The sequence below is a fragment of the Aptenodytes patagonicus genome, chromosome 3, assembly GCF_965638725.1.
Source record: "Aptenodytes patagonicus chromosome 3, bAptPat1.pri.cur, whole genome shotgun sequence".
Classification (NCBI taxonomy): Eukaryota; Metazoa; Chordata; class Aves; order Sphenisciformes; family Spheniscidae; genus Aptenodytes; species Aptenodytes patagonicus.
Window position 1 is genome coordinate 3093418 of NC_134951.1, and position 17581 is coordinate 3110998.

Sequence of the window (17581 nt, forward strand, 5' to 3'; positions counted from 1 at the left end):
TACTGAGCACCCTGTTAGACCCTGTAACCTTGTCAGGGCACCGCGCAGCGTAACCCGGGCTAAACCCTGGTGAAAGCGGGCTCTGAAGGCAGGAAATCCTTTATTACTCGCCGGGTGATTTCCTATCAAGGGCATGTGCCCGCTCCTGGGATCTCTTTGCACAAGCCGCGGCTACCGTGCCGTTGAGATCGTTTCAGCTACGTATCGTGCCGCATCGCACGTATATTCCTTCCCATTGCATGAAGACAAATACATGCTTTCCCCCCCCAGTCAAGGCCTAGAAGGTGCTGAGAAAAAAACCCGCATGGAAGCCCAAGTACACGGTTCCTACCCTGAGCACAGACCGTGTGTGTGTGTGTGTGTGTGTGTGTGTGTGTGTGTGTTCAGAGACGGGCAGAAGCATCCGGCTCTGAATAAGCCCAAGGGCCCTGTGCACATTGGGCCTCCCCCCCCCCCCCCCGACGTGCTCGAAATCTTCGTGCCGAGCCGGCTGAGAGCCGCGGCCCTTTCTTCTTAGTGCTGTTTAACAGTAGTACCATTTTGTTTCCATTACGTTAATGACATTTCATCTAATGCACCAAATCAGAGGAGTTTTCAAGGAAATACTGGAAATTAGATGTCGAAAATTGTTCGGGAGAGTCACCAGCCCAGGCACAAAAATCTCCCTGCCTGCCCTTTATAATGCCACCCCCCCCCCCCAAAACCATGACACAATGTTATTTGATTAAAAAAAAAGCAAACCCTATTAACCCTGAATGAGCAACTTCTCATATACCTCCTTTAAACTGTTTGCAATTCAAATAAGAAATCGTATAGCACAGATTTTAAAGGTCTCGCTGACAGAAGCCAACAGCCAGAGCATCCCTCTGAGCAGCCGGAGCCACGGGCCGCGCGAGCAAGTGTCAGCCCCTGCCCGGCAGGCAGCTGCCCGGTGGGGACCGCGCCGGCAGCCTGCGCCGGGGATGGGGTCGCGGCGTCGCGTTATTTACCTCCTCCTTGCTTTTCTGTCTCGGAGATTTATAGACAGCTGAGCTATTTTACTTAAAAATAAATATATGCATTTCACGGGAGGTAACTTGGTTGGAGGTAAAAAGTTGTAATTTCAGCATCCCTCCAAAATTACTTCCATATATATATTTTTTTTTATAAGTAGCGGTGCTTTATCTCGCTGTAACACCTTCCTTTGGAGGATCCCAAAGCGCTTTGGGAATCTGCATGAACACTGATCCCCAGTGGCAGTCTGCAGGAGGTAAATGCAGCTCCCCCTTTTCACAAGTGGGGGAAACTGAGGATCAGGGGCCTCAGGGACGCTTTGCCACCCATCCTTCGTGGCGTCGCATGGAAGTGAGATGCCTACAGAGCCAAGCTGTGGAGACGGAGCCGCTGCTAAAACCGCGGGGGCAGCTGGAGATGCAAACCCAGACCAGGACTCGTGCTGCCCGCAGCCCTCAGCGCTGGGCAAAATGTCTTTGCAAAATGGACAGGGGGGGTTTCAGCTTGAATCTCAGCCCGCTCACACGGGGGCTGGATGCCGCACTATAAACCCGCGCTGGATTAATGCTCAAAGAGATCTTTCAGGGTCTTTTCTAGTTCACACTCTTGCCCGCTCCCCACCACGTTTACCGGGGGTATTTAAAGCCAACCAACTTGGCTTGAAAATACATTACGCTTCCCTTAAAAACATAAATCCTTGGACTTAACCGATGATCCATTCCCTCCCTCTGCACTATTAGCACATTAAGAAATTAAACGATAAAACTCCTAAAGATCCGATTGACCAGAATCGCGCCGTTCCATATGGCACGGCATATGTGTCCGGCCCTCCTGCGCGCCCCGTTTAGGATCGCCTGGATGCGCGCTCAGGCGGGCTGGGATGGGAAAAGGGTTTCAAGGCAAATTCGGATGGGTTTAGAGTTGCTTCCCCCCCCCCCCCCCCCGACATTTCACTTCTCTGCTCCACCTCCAGCGCCGGAGGAAAAACTGTAGAGGTGATGTATGCCCCTAAATAAGGATGCAGAGCTTTGCTTTGCTGGAGGAGGTCAGGTGAGGCTATTTAACGCTTTGCAGGATGGCTCCTAAAAGACGATGGGCTTCAGAAAACAAGCCCAAACCCCAAAGCTCCATCCCTGCGATCAGCTTAACAACTGCTGGAGCCGACGGGAGAGGTGGCTCTGGGGGGATGGATCCCCGCGGGTGGGTGCTGAGCACCCGGCTGGGGTGAAAAAGTCCCTTTTCTGCCATACCCGCTCCATGATAAATCACACTGCAGCAAACAATAGGCTCTGGGCCTCGCTGGGAGCTTTCCCCGAGCGATGACGGGTTTCTAAAAGCCTTTACAAGCTTTTTCACCGCTTTGGTGACATTTAAACCTCCTTTTTTTTTTTTTTTGTTTTCTGGGGCTCACCTGAATTTCTGGGTGCTGGGAGGTGCGTAGGGGGCGAAGATGGCAGAGCCGGAGCCGGCAGCACCTGGCTGGGTTCAGCCCCGTGCCCGGCACTGCTGAGACGGACGGACAGAGCCCGTACCGAAAAACTTTAACTCTAAACACGACCTAAACCAGATTAGCGGGGATGTACACGAAGGAAGGGATTAACCCCCCTCGCCCCCCAACCAGGAGCAACAAATCCCATTAACTCCCCATCCCTCGGAGGGGAAACTCCGCATCCACTGACCCCCGAAATAGGCACCCGCCGCATTTATTTAGTTATTTATTTCAAATAAAAATGCCAGCCCGTGGCAATGCCTCCTGCAAGAAGCTCTGGACTGAGAATTAACGATGGTTTCTGCAGAAAGCATCGGCATCGCTGCGAACCAGCCCGACCGTGTTATTCTGGTGCGACGCCTGCGTCGGCTGCTCACCTCCTAAACAGTTAATTCCTGGAGACTGCAAGAAGGTTAAATATGTATCGGGATCAGACGCAGTCACCTGTGTCTCCCCTTTCTGCAGGATTTCTCGGGGCTACGTAGAGAATCAGGAGCAAAATTCAGCAAGAGGGGGATGAAAAATCTCTCTCTGCCTGAAAAACCCGGCTTGCTCCCAAGTTGTAATTTGCTTTAAACCAGGCGAATTACTCACCGAGGTGATAGGTAGGAATCGCACAAAATATAGTGGGGGGAAAAAGAAGCTGTTAGAGACAACAGCAGAAGAAAAACTCTGTTATCTATGGTAACAGTCTGGAGACTGATTTATACAGCGTATAAATAGAGCAGGAGAAGCTTTCTCGATGTAGACACTCCGATGGCGAAGCGAGAGTTTCTTTTATCCTCCCTTTCAGGTTCAGCTTAATACGAAAATTTCCCGTCGAGGTAGTGGCTCCCGCTCAGCAACGCGCGACATCGCACCGATTTCCATAGGAAACGGGCCCAAACTTTCTCCCCTCGAAGCCGTGCCGGGCGCAGGCGTGGCACGCGAGCCCAGCCGTCCCCCCCCTTCCCTGCGTAGCCATTTCATCTTAATTAACCCCCCCCCTGCCCCCGGCTCCCCCCCGAGCAGCCCTCTCTAAGCCCCCAAATATTACTGCTTTGTTTACTCCTGGGTTTTGCGGAGGGTGGAAGCTGGTGGGCTAGATCCCCGTTCCGAGTACCTATTCCCTTTCACAGCTTTAATAATATTATTTCACTACTATTTCATCTATTTCATCTGTAGAGGAAAAAAAAAAACACCCACCCCAAATCTCTCTTATTTCTGAATTTTCCTCCGGGGGGGGGGAAAAATCATCTAAAGGTCTCCAAGCCGAGGGTTTAAAATAATGCATCATATTTAAGCAAATTATATCGGAGTAAGCAGAGAGAAAAAAAGGAAAGACGTAGTGCCGGGCTGGGGCGTCGTTAAGCTTTTCAAGTAATGTAACACACAGCTTAGGGAATAAAATGTGGGGGTTAGTAGTGAGATCTCAGGGCTCGTCTCAAATATACCTGGGCTGTTTGTGTTTGGAAGGCGCAAATCCCACCGCGTCATTTGTCCCCTTCGCCTGTTGTGCCTCTGTCATTTTATGAGTATTTGCAAAACAGATGAAAACCGAAAACTCGCCTAGCCTGGCTGGAATTTGCTATTTCTTTTCCAAGCTGCTCTGCTACGGCAGCACCGGCCTTGAAATCCCGCAGCTTCGGTTTTACGGTGACATCTCCCGGCGTATACATTATCTTGGCTCCTATTGTTCTATAGGTCAGCGTGAGAGCCCCGAATCAGGTAAAAGCACTTTCCTAGTCCCTTTTGTGCCGCATGCCACAATATAAATGTCTGCCTAGCGTGTGTTTCCCATACGCAGATTCAGCTGGCACCGAACAGCAGATGGTTCAGGTAGCGGATTTAAAAGCTGTCCTAGCCAACCCCCAGTCCTGACCTATATCGCAGGATGAATGCCAGGCATACCTTTGCTTTCCCCTATGTCGATCATATATCTTCGGATTCCCTCCTCCCCCTCCCCGCCGTCACCTGTCAAAAAAAAAAAAAAAAAAAAAAAGGATAAAAAAAGGGAAAGGAGAAAAAGAAAAAAAAAAAAGCAATACCTTCACGACTGATATTTACACAAGGAAATATTTTTTATGTATATACAGCCAGTATGAAATGATTTTTAATGAATTATCTGTGAGCGAAAACAGTTCTGTAAATCAGCAGGGCTGCAGGCAATTTTTACCATATGTCGGCTCGCATTTGTATCGCAGAATTTCTTTTTGCGAGGACAAAATATCTGCTTTTCTTTCATTGCTTATGTGCTAGAATTAGGACCGACATAACTCAATGCATTTAAGCAAGAATATTGTCTGTTTTTATTGGACTATTATTAATGCAAAGGCAAACGTATCCTATACTGCACTGCACACCCAGCCAGGCAGGCAGGCAGTAAGAGCTGCACGTTAGCAGGGAGAAGCCCGAAAGATATTAAAAATGCCTTTTTTTTCCCCATAAAGCTCCCTTCAAACCTTTCTCCAGGAGGTTTCTTAGAGTAAATCAGCAACTTGCACAGCAAAAAAAAAAAAAAAATCTGCAAAATACAAGCTGCGCTCTGCACACATCCCTCCCTTCCCCCTCCGTAAAATAGCATCTGAATTCCTAATGGCAATAAGGATGAATTACTTAACGTATGGAGGGGGTGCTCGGGCTAAAAACACACTCCATAATAACGCTAAGCTTTATTATCACTGTATTTACCCATAGAAGGGTAAAGCACAACAGAAGCTGGGGCCTGAAAGGAGAAATTGCCACCGTAATACCCTGCAAAACGCAGGTTAAAACTTCGGACTGATCCAGGTTAGGAATAAATCGCTCTCCTAAATTCAGCTACAAAACCAAAATGAAAAGTAACTGGGGGGGGCGTGTGCGGAAAACACAAAACCAAACCAAAATTGCTACGGAGATCTCTCACTCCTGCTTTATTCCTGAACTCTGGGGATTTGATTCCTGAGCTGGTAATGCTGAGGAAATGTTTCAATTATCTTTTAAAAATATTGCTGCAGTGAAAAGCTAAAGCCAGATTCTCCATCGTTCAGCTGGGGCTAAATCGGAGGCGGGGGGGGGGGGGGGGGAACGACTTCGCCCAGGTTGCATTGATGCTGGGAGGGAGGAGAAGGCCTCTGGTGACAGTGGTCCTCGCTCTGCTGCGCCGTACCCCGAACAAAGAGAGGTTGCCCCTATTTGTATACGGGTCCCGTGTATCGAGCGATTTGCCGCTGACTTCAACGGGAACAGAATGCTTTCCATTTGCCCTCGGGAATATTTCTGGCGATGCTGCCTCGGGCAAGGGGAAGGGAGAGAGGTTGGAAATGTATATATTTTTTTTTTTTTGGCGAGAGAATAAAAACGACAAATAATAAAAATTAAAAAAAAAAAAAAAAAATCCCAATTCTTTCTCCTCTGCCCCCGTTTCCCTCCCCTCCCCTCTCCCCCTCTCGCCGCGTGGTGAGGGTGCAGCCATGAGACAGAAGACGACGATTATATAATAACGTAATGCTTAGATGAAAAATGTCATAACCGTTTGTCACCAAATGCCCCGTGTACCGAGATGAAGCAAACAGTATGAGACTGACAGGGCTGATGAAAAACAGCACTTCAGCTAATTTTTTTCTGCTAAACTCTGTTGTGCACTATGCAAATATGATTGCGAAAGTGGGACATTATCAACACTTTAACGCTAGTTAACTTTCGGAGATGATACTCAGAGCAATCAACATAAACTTAGCATACAGTAACTTAAATAACAAAAATGTTTCGCCGCTCGGCGCTGACATTTGGTTCCAGCCGGTGTAACGCCCTGTGATGGATTGCGCCGTGCCTGCGAACGAATTAAAAATACATTGCTTCAGATCACTTGTGGCAGCAGCGAAGAGGAACTGGTTTTAAACCGGAATAACAATAATAGCAATTATATACCAATCTGGCCTGAATCATCTTGCCCCGCTAGCAGTTATTGATTATTAATAGGATAATATTTGCACCAGCCTGCCTTAGACCGCATCCCTCATCCCGCTGGCTCCTGCGCCAGCGCACAGCAAGAACCAACCTGCTCCCGACGAATTCACGGTCTGGCGGCGGGCGCTTGCCAGCTCTTAAATTTATCAAGTTCCTCAACAGCCTGTTTTTTTTCCCTAAAGGTCCAATTCCTAATGCCACGTGATCATGTGAGAATCGCAGCTTTCCTTCCTCCCCCCCCCCCTTCTCTCCCCTGGAAAATAAATTTCTCTTTACCCGTCAGAGCTCCGCGTTGCGAACCCTAAAGGTGACCCTCCCAAAGAAAGGAAGAATTATTTTTAAAAGCTCACGGCGGTGGGAGAGGTGCCATATGAAAAGATGAACTGATTTACAGGAGAGGATGGGGCGCGCATCTCCCTCGTTAGCATTCGCCCCATTCCCCGCGGCAACGGGGAATAATAATAATACCTTAATACCTCCCAGCGGGGCTCAAAGGAGCTGGAAAAATAGGATTTAGGGTGTGAGCTCGGGAAAAAAAAAACCCCAAACCCCGCGCTGCAGCTGAACCCGCGGAGAAAAGTTGAAGCTGAATTTTATGTCGCGGTGTTATTGATTGGGATGTTAACAAACCCGGAGCGCGGGGAGCGGAGGGAGGTTGGACAGCAGCCAGCTGCCGCTGCCGGTCCAGGCCTGGAAGGATGCCTGCTCAGATACGGCAAAAACCGCTCCCGTTCCTAGGTCTTCCTGGGGCTTCTTCAAAAACGTTAATTAAGACTCGCAGGCTGAGTGAAGTACAGAGAATTAGCTCTGTTTTGTATGTGCAGAATTGAGGTGGGGGGAGGAGAAGCACCTTACTGAGGGTGGCCCAGGGAGTCCACCGAGAATTGAGCCCCATCTTCACGGTCTGAGCCCTCCTCTTTGACCGTGCCTCGTCTGGTCTTCTCCTTAATCAAATCAATCCTACCTCGTTCATTAATGAAACGCAACAATTCATAGCAAATATTATAGATTGGTGGAACAAATGGCGCCTTTTCCACAATGCAGGAGACATGCCAACATGCGCCGGCTGGAGCAGGGACCGGAGAGATGAGCAGAGCACCAGTCTACCATGGGAGGTCTGGCAAAGGAAATAATTACATCCAAGGAAAAGTCTCCCTTCTTGTCTCGAGGGATGGCTGCCTGCGGAGATGCACCAAAGTGCAGGGTTTTCCCCCTTTTTGAGACTAGAGCAGGCATTTTATGGGTGGAGAATCCGAGAAGGGCCCTACTGGGTTTGGTGGACCAGCTCTGTATTTACACCAGCCCCGTGGAGCATGGGCTAGGCTTGCTGCTGACAGCATCACACCAGAGAGCGGAGAAATCCCTAGCTAGACCCTTCTGCATGACTTAATTTATCAAAAAGTAATAAAATGTGCTTTGACTCTTTGATAGAGGGGAAGAGCGAGGCTTACACGTCACCCAAGTCCCTCTGCTCGTGGTAGGGTGGGATTCACCTCTCCAAACTTCAGCTATTTTGTTGCCCAGTGCCAAGACCTGCTCCGAGGTGTCTCTGAAGCCGGCAGCTCTTTGGGGGCACCAAGGAAAGACTCAGACTGCACAGGCACCCCATGGTCACAGCTCCCCCACCCCAAAGACATGGCCTCATGGCCAAGGCTACTGCACAGGTTTATTCGTTAGTAAATACATAGCTAAATTCTGCAATTTATCCCAAAGGATCTGCACATCTGCTCTGGTCCTGGCCGGGGTGAATGAGAGATGGGAAACAGAGTGGTCCAGCTTTTTCGGGTCGGGGATTGGGCAGTTTTTGTTCATTAGCCTGCGCTGCCTCAGCAGCTCAGCTTGATGCTTTATTCGGTTTCAGCTCCGCGGTCACCGAAGCCAGGGTCTTGCAAGTCCCAAGGTACCCCCAAGGCAGCTCTTTCCACCTTCCCCCATGTCCAGGGTCTCCCTGGACTTCACCCACCTGCAGCTCCGCACCTCCAAAGGGATGTCTGACCCTGGAAAGTAACTGGAGACCGTCTCACCATGGCAGAAAGCCGCCTTCTGTAGCCGTGGCTGCTCTGGAGGGGAGCTGAGGTCAGCCAGCACGCTGTTGTTTGACGAGAGAGCTCTCCTCATTCTCACCCAACGCAAAGGCACTTCACCGCTGAATTTCTGAAGCTGTAACAAACCCAGTCCTAGTCCCCGGCTGCCTCTCACGGCCATCAGCAAGTCCTGGAGTGAGAGCATAAATGCACTTGTTCTGCCTTCCTGAGTGCAAGGAAACTGTCTCAACAAAGAGGATGAAATATTTCTCGTGGCTTTCTGTAAATGAAGGGAGAGAAAGCAGGGCAGACGGCAGCTACTCGAACCACTCCACCCGGCGATTTGTAGCCTACAAGAGCTTTGCAGGACCGCTGGGACAAGGCTTTTCTGCCGCGGATGAACCCGCTTCTTTATCATCTCTGCCCAGATTTCCCTTTCCGCTCTTCCAGCTCCTGGTTTCCTAATAAATAGCGGCCGGGTCTGTGAGGGGTGAGCAAGAACAGCGCCCCAGGGCCTCTTGCTCTGCTCTCCGTCCTACCCCCAAAATCCATGTCCCTCTCTGCGATGGGTTTTTGTGTTGCCAGCAGCAGTGGGATGCAAGGGACCACCACCGCTAACCTCAAATATCAGGAGTTGTGTTATTGGGATTGCCTTGGACCTCATTTTCAATAAGGCAGAGATTTGGGCGTGATGGAGCCGCTTCGCCGTCCTCCACCAAACTGATGTCCACCCCGAAGAACCTCTTTTCAAAGTCCCCTTCTGCACTTGAAATGGAGGCCAAGAAAATGTCCCAATCGTCGTCACATCATCTCAAATCACTGCTCGTTTGGTTTTTTTTTCACTTCGAGCGACCAGCATCAGCTCTCGTCCTATGTTTTATACATGGTCAGCAAGAGACAATCTCTTTCATAATAGGGCAAGGAGCACATCCAATTAAACTGGCAAACAATATTACATTTTCCTATTACTTTGCGGAGAACATCCTTTCTGGTAAAGAGAAGCCCAGAGGTTATAGAAATTTTAAGGATTTCTTTTTCAAACTCTTACATGGCTGAATCTATGATCTCAATTTGAATTAGCTGGTACCTGCAGTTTGGGCTGTTTGTTGTTAGATGTCACCAGCGATGGTGATACCAGAAAGCCTGTAACACAATAGACTCAAAAGGATGCGAGGTCAAGGGCAATAAAGTTTAAAATACAATCTCTTCTTGCTTGGAGATATTTTTGCACATATATATATCCCGAAAAGAAAACTCAGAAGAATTATGCTTTCAAATGCAGTCTGAAGAAAGTCACAGGGAAAAAGGCAATATATTTTCTAATGAATTCGTTTAAGCAACTCAGGTGATATTGTTGATTTGCTGCTCCCTGGATTGTAATTTATTAGAAATTGCTTCTGATGTTTACAGGATGCATAAAGAGTAGTTCAATGTAAATAAGGTGCTGCTGTATGTTTAAGTGTCCCTTCTGGTGAATTAAATAACTTTCTGAAAAGACTTCTTGCATGTATTTATTCCACTTCCTACTTCAATGTCATCTTGGCTCAGTTAACCGGAGGAGAAAAACCAGATCGCACGTGAATATTTTACCATTCTTAACGGACCCGCGCTTTGACGTGGTTTAGAAAACCAAATCGTCCTGTGTGCTCTGCTTCCCTACTCACCCCCTTAACTTTATCGCCCCAGGGACCCGGGCGCTGCTTTTTTCTGGGGCGAGATGCCACCGTGTGAAGCAGAAATGGTCCCTCCCCTCCCTCGACCCCTGTGCCAGCGCGAAAGTGCTGAGCCCAGCAGATGAAAAGCTTCTGCTGCCGAACCGGGGCGGGGGGGGACTGTGGCATGTAGCCTCCGTAGACAGAGCACGAGATATTATTCGAGAGTCACCTTTTCAGAGGAGTGATTTGCCTCATACGAGGCTTGCTTGCAATGTAGAAATAAATCTGAAAATCTATATACAACCGTCTCCAATTGATCAGACAAATCTTGCATAGCCAAGGCTAATCAGAAGGAGTTGTAATGCACAGATTCCTTAAAGCATCTTAAAATTAATGGCAGGATCTATCCCAGAGCTGTAATTTTTTTCAGAGTGCTTAAAGGGGGCGATGCAGACATAATTCAGCCGGATCGAACAGCCTAATCTGAGATTTACATGATTGGTAATGCTTACTTCTCCGGTAATCAATTCTTGCAGTGCAAGAAGGAGCTCTGAAACGCGCAGCCTTGGCGTGAAGTACATTAATTCAAACAGGTTTATCCCTCCGCCATTTGTTTGTTGAGTGCGATTTCGCGTCACACCCCTCACAGACAAACCCAATAAAGCAGGTCTGTTTGTTTAACCGATTTGCAGCCAAACTTTAAATACCAGCACTTGCTTCTACTATTAACCGTGCCCTCCCGTTAATGCAGAAACACCTCGCAAACCCCTAGCCAGCTTTTATAGCACAGCGTCCCGTGTTTTCTCCCAGCGACGGTGCCAGTTTCCTCGAGCAAGCTCTTGGTCTGGTCTGCTGTATACCGTGAGCACCCTCCTCTAGGCACCGAGGCTCAGCACAAGCCATGTATCCCTTACGGTCTTCGAAACAGATTTTTTTGACTCATTTTCCAGTGTCACCGCAATATTTCAGAAAGCCCTTTAGCAAACCTGAAATCCCCCCTTCTTCAGGGCAGCACGTGTTTAATTTTATCCTCGTGCTTCACTTGCCGCGAAGGATTTGGGCGCGTACGGGAAGCTGAATTTGCTGGGGCTGGTCTCCCATGCTGCAAGCCCACCGTGCTCATTGCCCAGCCCAGATGCAAATCCATGCAGGTATTTATGCCTCCACCATGGATCCTAGCACACGGGAGCAGAAATTTAACCGCATGCCATGTAAGCCTCACTCTGGAGATGTAGGTGGCACATTTTGTGCTCCTCCATGAGACTAGACTTTGGTGGTCACCCGCATAAACAAGTGAATTTTTAAGCATCTCAGGCTCCTCGTTATAGTGTTACTTGGTGGTGGTGAGTGTCTCAGCACCTCCTGACCTTGAAATGTTTGGGTTTTAAAAAATAAGTGTTCGTTCTAGCTGTGCTGTCTTCATTCAAGGTGATTTAAAACCCTTCCTCCTGATGCCAGATATGGTCAGGAGGTTTTTAATCTGTACTGGCAGTGTAAAAGGGACTTAAAAGAGGAGTAAGCCAGGGCTGAATCCAGCTGTGACCACAGCCTCATCTGTGGGGGTTATAGCAGTGCTGACACTGGGCCCACATGGGGCAGGGAGATGGAAACACCTTTCTTACCCTGAGGCTGGACCACGGTCACTAGCTCATGGGAAAGGTTCTTTATGTTCCATATTTTAATGAGTATATTCATAGAATCGTTGAATCACAGAATGGTTTGGGTGGGAAGGGACCTCTAAAGGTCATCTAGTCCAACCCCCCTGCCGTGGGCAGGGACATCTGCAACTAGAGCAGGTTGCTCAGAGCCCCGTCCAGCCTGACCTGGAATGTTTCCAGGGATGGGGCATCCACCACCTCTCTGGGCAACCTGTGCCAGTGTCTCACCACCCTCAGCGTAAAAAATGTCTTCCTTATATCTAGCCTGAATCTACCCTCTTTTAGTTTAACTTTATATTATTGTCCACATCTTTTGCTAATGTTGTTTTTTTACCAGCGGCTCCATCTTCTTCCCACTGGCAGAAGTACCATGAGATGCAGGCCATGGCTGTGGGCTCTGCGAGTTTTCTTGCAAGACTTGCATTTTCTTTTGAAGTCACAGCTTTTTGTCATCCCTTCCTAGGAGCTTTCCTTCTGACAGTGGTGACGGCGAGGGAGCAGCTGGTCGAAGAAAAGCATCATGCGCAGAACACTCTGCGACAAGGCAAATGCTCCTTTGCTCCAGGCTTTTGTGCGTGATGCAAGAGAGAAAAAAAATAGTAATTTCCACCCTGTTAGCAGATGCAGCCAAAGCTGGTTTTGTTCTGATCTGTCCCTATTCAGGTATTACAGAGGTGCTGCTGCATGGACGTGACGGGGCTGACTGGTCACTGGGCTCCTGCAGGTTCAGGCTTGAGGGTCTGAATGCAGACCGCACTCCCCTGCTCAGTGGTCAGGACATTTCTCCATTTTAAAGAATGATATAAAATGGTAAAATTCAGACAAGAAGCTCAAAAATCTCACCCTGCTTATGCAGTTAAAATCTTCTTTGGTATTTCAGTTTCCTGGCTGGGATTTCCATCCCCAGGAGGTGTTTCAGGAGCAGGCCCATAGCATGGCTTGCAAGCTGGACTAGAAGCGCGCACGTCCTCCAAGAGAAGCGTGTCAGGGGAGGCTGTATATCAAAAAGAGAAATTGCAAGGTGGTGATGGGGGAAACACTGAAAATGTGGAAAACGGGAAAAGCATTTCTAAACTAGAAGAAATTGTAGAGTCATCAAGTTATGGTCTGACATGGTGGGCACGTTTGGTTGGGGCAATGTGCCAAGCGCTTTGGGTTTGCTTTGGGTTCACGATGGGTTAAGAGCAGGTGTATGAGCAGCTCCCCCCGCTCCATCGATCCACGGGAATTCATTATGCCTGGGAAGCTTGATCACATCGGAGTTTGAAATGATGCTAAGAGGACATCATGGGGTTTCCTGGTGATTGTCCTCTATAGTTCCAGATCAGCTGAATTCAAAGAAGCCCCCTTATAGCTACACGGCTTTAAGCTCCGCTTCAGGTCATCTGCAAATCAAAATCTCTTTTCTTTCTGCCTCTTCCATCCGCTGTGGCCATATGCTGAGTTTGGCTGTCAGAATTCAATCATCAGTGCTGGTTCCTGAAGCGGAAGAGACTCTACCTTATTCTTCGTTCTGTATCCAGGCAAAGAGATGTTTGTGACACAAGCTGAGTTAGGATTAGACTGATTCATATTTTCATTTTTCTGAGCAGAAGCCTAATGTTCCGTAGGTTTGATCTTGCAAAATGCTGGTTGCTTTGGCCCTGATCCATGACCAGAAACCACGCATGGTAACTCGTAGCACGTCTGGGGAATGCTTGCAGTGTGCATTTAAATTCTGGAAAATCCATGTTGTGTTGTTAACGTCAAGCAGTTTGTTCTAGCGCCTGTGCTGGGTCAAAACATGAGCAGGAGCTGTGTCCAACCAAGGAAGGACCGTGCCCATGGACAGCGTTGTGCTTGTGGAAGAAGGAATGCCAAAGTCAATCATGTGAGCCCTGAAGAAAGAGGAAAGATGGCGTTTGCCACTGTTGATGCTAATGAGCTTACACAACCTCGTTCATCTGAGATTAGTGCTCTTTTGTGACTTTGCAAATGATTTGTAGTGACACAGAAAGGAAAAGTGGTGCCATCCCAACAGGGTGGGGAGATGCATTTGGACCATGTTGTCTCTCCAGGTCCTCATCCTCTGTGTGTGGCACTTCTGCTAATGGAGCCATGTTTAATGGCAAGAGGCATAATCTTTTTGCAGCCCAAATGCTCATAGGACCTCTTAGATTTGGCTTTTCTGGATTCTCTGGCGGGACAGGAGAGAAGAAAGCAGAGAGGAGATTAGAGAGGGAAGGAGCTCATTAGCGGACAGAGTGCTCCTGCTCTCTCCTTTCTTCTATTTGGCATCCCGTATGAATGCCACAAATAGGAGAAGAAAATCAGAAATCGGCTCTGGGAGAGCTGTTAATACCTTGGAGGTAGGCTGGGATCCTGCCATCCCGCGTCCGAACTGTGGCACCGCGGAGCACAGACCTGCAAATGAAGACTCCCCCGCTACGCTCTGCTGGTTCAGCTGAGTTGAGTGTGTCAGCAGGCAGCACGGAGAGTTTAATATTTATAACATGTTTTGACCAGTAATATATTCAGCCTATTTTTAAGCTGCATGGCTCTGCACGGAAGGACATCTCACGTCCCTGAGCCCTGTGGAAAGCTCCTGGTCCCGGGAAGCAGTTGGAAGAGCTTTGCAGCTGGTGTCCTCACTTGAAGGAGAAGGTTTCCAGCCTTGCTTTGGTTTTCCAGCAACTGGGAGGACACCCAGGGCTGGGGGGCGGGATATTGCAGGATTCACGGGGTGGGAGAGAACACGACGTTGGGTTATGGATACGGGATGCCTGGGAACAGCACGGGCTCTGCCAGGGTGGGATCAGCTGCAGTTGCATCAGGTGTGTTCACCTGAGTTTGTTTTGGTTTAGGTTATCTTGGAAAATGCTTTCGCTGTTGCTTTAGGAGGAAATTCTCCTGGCAGCAGTTCTCAACCACAGGTCAGTTTATTTACACGAAGAAGGATTCGGATAATGAGAAAACACCATTGTGAGCCCAAATAAGCATCAAATCAAGTTTTTAAAGCAGGAAATCATTTACCAGCAAACAAACTAGTTAAAATTCAGGTTCTAATGAGAGACCAGAAGGAAAATCTATAGCAAGAGGAGATGAAACCTGTCTTGTTTGGATTATGTGATTAGAAGTTTTACTATTTTCAGTATCACTAATCTGAAAAAGTAAGCAATGTCAGCAGAAAATTAGTCAACGTGGGAGGAAAATTTGGTGAGTATTTTGGGTTTTATTTCTGCATTGGAAGTCAGTTGTTAGCTGAAAAACACACAGGGAAATTCAAGCAGTTGATGTTTCACTTCTTCTGTTGCACGCAGAGCCGGGAGAAATCAGTGGCTTTTTGGAAGGAAATTTGTGTGGGACATGACAGCAGTTCCTTTCACACGAATCCTAACGTCTCCAAATACAGATATATTTTTTTAATTGAAATTTTGGGGGCCTGAGAATTGTTCATAATTAAGTATGTGAAAGACAAGTGGCTGGTAATGAGGAGGCTTTACTTCATGTCTCCAGACAAGCCTCACCTAGATGAGATCTGTGCCTACACAGGTCTTTTACAAGTGCCCGTGCATTATTTGAAATGTAAATAAAATACCCCTGACTGCTCAGACAGCGAACGGGAGGGTGAGAGCAGTCTGTGAGATGCCCAAATTCAGGGCTAAGCCAGAAGATGCGGGCACAGGTCTCCTGGGCTTTCTGTCTCATGACATTCTATACAGCACGCAGGAAAGGGCAAAAGATTTGGAGGTTGCTTTTCTGATGAAAAGTCACCTCATTTTGATCTCCACGCGACCCAAATAGCAGCTGATGTGACTGAGCTGAAACCAGACCCCCTCCAATTTTGGGGAAAGCTGATGCGATGGGAACAGGTCTAACCCGAAACGCAGTAATTGGTCAGGGTGGGTCTTGAGATCAGAGATCCTGATTCGTATTTATACTTAATTCTTCCCATCCCAGTAACAATGTAAAACAGCCTTAAAATCACTGTGCAGTATCAAATTCTTCCCTTATTTCCCCAGTGGTGCAGAGGTCTCTAAGGACAAGCCCCGTGAGTGGCTGTGTGGAGCTAGGGCTAAAGAAGAGCCGGGGGATTTAGGTTTTATCTCGGAAATAGCATTTCAATGCCTCATCCCGAATGAACCGCTGACGGAACTGCCGACGGGTCAGCGATTTCCTCAGCAAACCCCAGAAACAGGTGAAACGCCGGGCAGGGCTTGGAGCATCATTCAGCCGAACTTTTAAAATAGCAGTCCCTGTAATAGGATTAAACTGTGCCAACCAATAGGGGCAAAGGCTTGAAGAGATTACGGGAGGCATGAGAGAGGAAGGATTAGCGGGAGATACAACAAAAACGGAAGCCAGGAGAGTGCACTTAGCGCTAAGGGCAAGCGGTGCCATGCGCCGCGCACGCTTGGGGTTAACCTCTCCACCTCCGCTCCAGGACAGCCTGGGCTCACCCTCCCCACCCACGAGAACGGTCCCTGCGCTGTGCCCTCGAGATGTCCCATCGTCACTTGGACACCAACTCGTGCCCTACGCTAGTACCGACATGGTGCAGGACTCCTGGGGCTGACGGCCGCTGGGAGCATGGACAGCTGTGTGCACCAAGAACGTATTGTTTAAGGCCACTTCTCTTTTGCAGGCTGGTAGCCGTGGAGTGAGTGTTGTCTCAACTACTCTTAGCTTTCTCCACCCAAAATGCCCCGACAGATGTGACAGCAAATTCTGGCACCAAAAATAGTCATCTGAGCGTGGCCCCAGATTCATCCTTTTGCTTCCCTTTTGCTTTCTGAAGAATGAATCTGTTAACGTATCTGTTCCCCACATGATACTCTTAATAGACTGCCTGGAAAAAATCTTTTTCCCAGCCATCCTCACGAGATAGAGGTATCCATAGTGGAATAGTCTCCAACCTGTAAATTTACCTTCTTTCATGGTCACGTTTTAGCCACAGACACTGAATTTGAGTAAGAAATGTGAGCGTGTCCTGCCTGCTGCGTAGGCTGTGCTTTAATATCGTGGTCTTGGGGGCTTCACTGGGTGAGATCTGAGCTGTCATCCCCCATCAGACTTTGCGCCAGACAACCATGAGGCCATGCTATGTAACTTCAGGCATTATCAAATACTGTTTGTTCCCTGTAGAAGAGGGAGGTTTGTGCTCTTGGAAACCACATGGCAGGAGTCAAGGGCCTCTTTCAGACTTAAGGACTTTTTAGAGTTTCCTGGCTTTGTAACGTGAAATATAGTTTCCAATAAGCAGAAATGCCACTGTTTTTAACTCACAGAACAGCTCAGTTGGCCATCCTTCCCACTAAGCTGGGGACAGCGTGCTCCTCTCCCATGCCTCTGAAGACCCCTTTCCAGCATCCCCAGGGCCGTCAGGGCAGCCTGACTGCACCCTTCTGCACCCAACCTGCACCAGAACCACCTGATCCTTTCAAAATAATATTTCCCTTTGTTGATCTAAATGCACCCTCTATACATTTGTCCACCTGACTGCAACTTTACTGGTGACATGACTGTCATGGTGATGGCTACCTCTTGGCATGCAAAACAGTGAGCGGATACTTTGAAATGTCTTTGTTAATAGCAACAACAGCAACGATGGTGTGCACCAGAGCGCTTTACATTAGCAAATTTTAACGACTGGTGGACGAATGCTATGTAGCACCGGGTGTTGGTACTGACCTATATTCACTAAATAGTGATCCTGAGCAGAGACACGTGCACTTGTGTGTGCAAAGTACGTCGAAGTGGTGCGTGACCCTGCACACAGCAAGGCGCTGCTGCCGCCAGCACTGGCTCCTGCTACTACTGCTGATGCTACCGGCGATAGCATCAAATAAAAAGTTG